General features: G+C 41.7%; 1 pseudogene; it reads right to left on the reverse strand.

Annotated features, from left to right (window-relative positions):
* Positions 1–2,594: 2,594 nt before the first annotated feature.
* On the reverse strand, positions 2,595–3,490 carry LOC108537427 (60S ribosomal protein L5-like; annotated as a pseudogene).
* Between the last annotated feature and the right edge of the window lie 1,952 nt (positions 3,491–5,442).

The following is a 5,442-nucleotide window of genomic DNA, read 5'->3' on the forward strand; positions in this document are numbered from 1 at the left end:
TGTTGTGTGTCTCAGTTCCCCTGGCTAGGAAAAGGGATACCCTTCCCCCTTGCTCTTCCCAGGTGAGGCGATGCCTCACCCTGCTTCAGCTCTCGCTGGTCAGGCTGCAGCAACTGACCAGCACCAATTGTCCGGCACTCCCTAGTGAGATGACCCCAGTACCTCAGTTGAAGATGCAGAAATCACCGGTCTTCTGTGTCGCTCGCGCTGGGAGTTGGAGACTGGAGCTGTTCCTGTTCGGCCATCTTGCTCCGCCCCCGCCACGCATTGATTCTTAAGTTTGAGGACACTCACTTAGGGTGGTGTCATCTGAGGCCTGAGAGCGTGAGATTTCACTTTAAGGATATATTTTACCATCATTATTCATGTCTACAGTGCCACTCCCTGTTTCTTCATTTCATTTTCTGGTTCATCTAATAATATGGAATGTCTTTTTCTGTCCATTTTATTTTCTTTGCCTTTACGGGTGGAAAATGAAAAATTCTGATATGTCAAGTGTGTTCAGTGAAGGCAAAAAGCAGCCTACAAAGATGGTGTCTCCTGTCTTCTTTTGTACCTTCCTGAGAGATGGTGTGTCATTCTTTGGGTAATAAGAAAATGAAAGGAACAGTTTGGAGACTCCTCAAAAAAACTAAAAATTGAGTTACCAGATGATCCAGCAATCCCACTGCTGGGTATAAACCCAAAATATAGGAACTCAGTATAACAAAGACGTGTCCTCACTCCATGTCTGTTGCAGTACCATTTAAGATAGCTAAGATTTGGAAGCAACCTGTGTCCATCAACTGATGAATGCATAAAGAAAATATGATATGCGTGCACAATGGAGTACTATTCAGCCACCAAAAGCATGAGAGCCAGTCATTTGCAACAACATGGGTGGAACTGGAGATCATCATGTTAAGTGAAATAAGCCAGGCACAGAAAGACATCGAATGTTCTTACTTCTCTGTAGGACCTAAAAATCAAATCAATTGAACTCATGGACATAGAGAGCAGAAGGATGTTTACCAGAGGCTGGGAAGGGTAATTGGGAGGGAGTTGGGGATGGTTCATCGGTCCAAAAATTTAGAAAGAATGAATAAGACCTATTATTTGATAGCATAACAGGGTGACTATAGTCAATAATAACTTCATTGTATATTTTAAAATAAAGAATGTCATTGGATTATTTGTAACTCAAAGGATAAATGCTTGAGTGGATGGGTACCCCATTCTTCATGACGTGCTTATTTTGCATTGCATGCTTGTATCAAAACATCTCATGTGCTGCCTAAATATATACACTTAGTAGATACTCACAAAAAGTTTAAAAAACAATTTAATTTTTTTTTAAAAGGAAGGATGATGATTTGCTTCAGTATTACACCATCCTTCTAGGCAATTCCATCATTCTTCCATTTAAAAAGTTTTTTCAGGCCGAGTGTGGTGGCTCACGCCTGTAATCCCAGCACTTTGGGAGGCCAAGGTGGGTGGATCACGAGGTCAGGAGATCGAGACCATCTTGGCTAATATGGTGAAACCCCTTCTCTAGTAAAAAAAAAAAAAAAAAAAAAAAAAAACAAAAATACAAAAAATTAGAAGGGTATGGTGGCACATGCCTGTAGTCCCAGCTACCTGGGAGACTCAGGCAGGAAAAATTCCTTGAACCCGGGAGGCGGAGATTGCAGTGAGCCGAAATCATGCCAATGCACTCCAGCCTAGATAACAGAGCGAGACTCCGTCTCAAAAAAACTAAATGAATAAAAATTATTTTCATCATTTTTGGCATGGTTGGGAGCAATTGTTACTTAACAGTTGGGTTACTTGTCAGTTGTTCCCAACGATGCCAAAAATGATGAAAATAATTTTTAAATGGAAGAATGATGGAATTGTCAGGATAATAATAATTGAATAACAATAATTCCCAGGATAATAACATAGTAAAGTATCTCAAGATATAAGAAAAATAAGATCACCTAGATCCTGTAATGTCTCTTATACACATTGCCCTTAGATAAAAAGGATCCCAGTGGACCCATATGGTAATTGCAAAATAAAATACGTTTTATTTAATTAAAAATATGTAAATTCCCTCTTTGTTCTTTGCAAGACCTCTAAGAAGAAAAGGCATAAAGCAATCTTTATAAAGCGTTAGAGCTTACAAAAAGAAACACAACAGGGAATTGGGAACGTTGGGTGTAGATAGATAGGCACTCTCGCTATGGGAGGAAGGATTGGCAGACAAGCACAACAGGGGGAGGCAATACAGGTGTGGGAGTCAGTGAGTAAATCAGATCCACCATTGCTCATGCTTTGCTGGGGAAAGAGGCATCAGGTTGGAGGACCAGTGATGGCTGCTCATCAATTTGAGCAGCGTGGATGCTATTCTGCAGGCAAGAAGCAGTGAGTCTGGAGGGTTTTGAGCAGGGTGGCATAAGGCATGCAAACATTTTCTTGGCTTTTTTTTTTTTTTAACTAGGATTGTGGAGCTTTATTCCCAAGGAAAATTATAGCTTTTAACATGTATAAAACCATGCATAAGAATCTTTTTTAGTTGCTATCCGTAAGTTTATTGTCTTTATCTGAAAAATCCTCATAGAAAATTGTTTGGTTTAGCTCTCAGCAGCCTGCTCCTAAGCTCTGAGGAAGCTTACCTTCTTTTGAGCTACCTGATCTTTCTTCTGAGCAAGGGACATTTTGGGACGGTTCCACCTCTTCTTTTTAACTTCTTTCTTGGGCTTCCTTTCATAGACTGAATTCTCTTGTATAGCAGTGTGAGCTTTCTTATACGTCTCTTCCATCATGTCTGGAGTTACACTATTCTTTATGTATTGAGAGAACTGTTTCTTGTAAGCATCTTCATCTTGTTCCATTAAGTAGCGCATGTAATCTGCAACATTTTGGCCCAGGATGTGCTTCCGGTGTTTAAATTCCTTGCTTTCAGAATCATAACCAGGGAATCGTTTGGTACTGTGAGAGATAGACAAGCTTCCATCCACAGCTCCCTTCAGGGTGCCAAAAACTTTATTGCCAGTGATAATTCTGGCAAGGCCTGCATCCAAATAGCAGGAAAAGGCACTTGGCTGACCATCAATGCTTTCCACATTATATTTATCACCAGTCACCTCCACTTGGCCTTCATAGATCTTGTCCATGCCAAACCTATTAGGAAGCCTGTGGGCCAGCAGCAGGCCAGTACAATACACTGCAGCGTAATTTGTTAGGCCAACCTTCACATCATATTTGGCAGTTTGTGTGCATATGCCGCACAGACTATCATATCCCCCTCTATACGGGCATAAGCAATCTGATAAATGATATCTCTGTTTGTTACATGAACTATCATCCTGTATTTGGGTGTGTTATATTTATTTTTATCCTGTATCACCAAACATTTCTGAGCATAGTAATCAGTTTTACCCTCTCGGCATCTTCTAAATTTCACTTGCTATCTCTTAAAGTAGGCCTTTTTCTTAATAACTTTAACAAACCCCATCCTGCGGAACAGAGAACGACATCCGTGACTCAACAGAGACCTGCAGGCCCAGCAGCGCTAGTGGGCAGAAAGGGCAAGAATCTTAACATTGAATTCAGATCATTGTGCATTCATTTTCAAGTACTTCAGTAGGGACTACATTCATGAACACAAATTAAAACCCACATGCTGTTTTCAAAGCCTATTAAAACCATACACCTATTAACAAATAAGCTATTTAGTTCAACTCTGTTTCATTGGAAGTTGACACTGACTCCCCAGGTCTTGAATGTTTTAGATGCCACACTGGCATGCCATTAGGGGTTGTGACGAAAACACCAGACGACTCATTCTGGGAAGGGGAAGTTGAAGACTGAATGTGATCGTAATCTCTAAAACGGTAAGAGCAGTGGATAAAGTGTACATGTATTTATTTTTCAAATTCTGGAGGAGTTTCATAGGGAAGAAGCTTATGGAACCATTATCCCAAGAGGTGGTAGTGCCTGCAAAAGTAATTTCAAAGATTAAGATACTTGCGGAGATGAGAGTTATAATTGGCTATTAGAGAAAATGGAGTGCTTTGGGTGGCGCACCCCAGAGGCTGCTGTCAGGGCTGTACGTTTCCAGCTGCAGAGGCAGGGAGTCATACCTAGCGTGGCCCTTCTCATATCCTTGGGAGGCAGTTTGCTCCAAGAGATGCATCTTGCTTTCAGAACACATTCCCATTGACTATTTTTTTTTTTTTTTAAACACAAAACAATCATTTATTGTTGACTGGGCTCAGGAGGTGGTTCTCACTGGGGATCTCTTATGAGGTTACAATAAGACATTGATGGGAGCTGCAGTCATCTCAAAGGCTGTCTGTTGATGCTGTCTGTTTGCTAGGACCTCCACTGGGACTGAGGACTAGAACACATGCTCAGCCTCTCCATTGTTGCCTGGGTTTCTTCACAACATGGCAGCAAGGATTGAAGAGCAAGCGTCCCAAGGGAGAGCCAGGCTAAAGTACCTTTCATAGTCTAGCCTTGGAACACACACAGTGTCACTTGTGCTGTTTTCTGTTTTCTTCCTTAGAAATATGTCCCTAAGTCCAGCCTATATTCAAGACTAGGGGAATAGACTTCACCTTTTGAGGGGTGACCCATCAACTTGAAAAAAAAAAAAAAAACCTGGTTGTCATTTTGTCATTGTCACACATTGATAATAATTATACCTAACATTCCCCCCATTCCACCCATTCAATGAGTCAATCATTCAATCATTTAGCAAATACTTATTATTAGGCATTTCGTCCAGACTTACATCTGAATAGGGCTTCAAGATTTCCAGAGAAACTTCATATCCGGTATTTGACTCGGTGTTCTCAACAACCATACATGAAAGGCTAGGTGTGTTTAATTACTTCCACTTTTCAGATAAGGCAGTGAGAGGCTGGGAAACTCATCCAAAGTCTCTGAGCCGGTGTCTGGTCCAGAGGTCATTCAAACCCAAGTCTGTCCTGGAAGGGCATTCTTTCCACTCACCACCCAGAACACCGTCTTCCTCTTTCTCTCAAAATATCCAAGACTGGAGAGGAGGATAGACAGCCAGAGAGACTTGCTCTGAGGTACTATGGCTTTTGCATTGGGTGACCACATGTGAGATATTCGAGGCCTTTGAGGGTGAAAGGCAGTGCTATTAATAGTGACCCTGGGGTGACAGGCACGAACCAGGCATACTGGACATAGGGTCACTTCACCCACAAATGCTCAAATAACTAGAACCCAACTGTCTTGTGCTTTTCTGCCAAATCATGCCTTCTTTTTTTTAAACTTCCTACCTCTTTAAGCAAAACCAACAACTGCTATCAATGCCACAAGGATACGAGTGACACATCGCTCCCTAGGAGAAGGCATGAGGGCATCTATGTGCTCACATGCAATTGCTTGGCCGGCTCCTGGAACCTGCTCCATTCCATGTGAACTGAAAGGTTTGGGGTTGCTGGG

The sequence above is a fragment of the Rhinopithecus bieti genome, unplaced genomic scaffold (assembly GCF_001698545.2).
Source record: "Rhinopithecus bieti isolate Rb0 unplaced genomic scaffold, ASM169854v2 scaffold_315, whole genome shotgun sequence".
Lineage (NCBI taxonomy): Eukaryota > Metazoa > Chordata > Mammalia > Primates > Cercopithecidae > Rhinopithecus > Rhinopithecus bieti.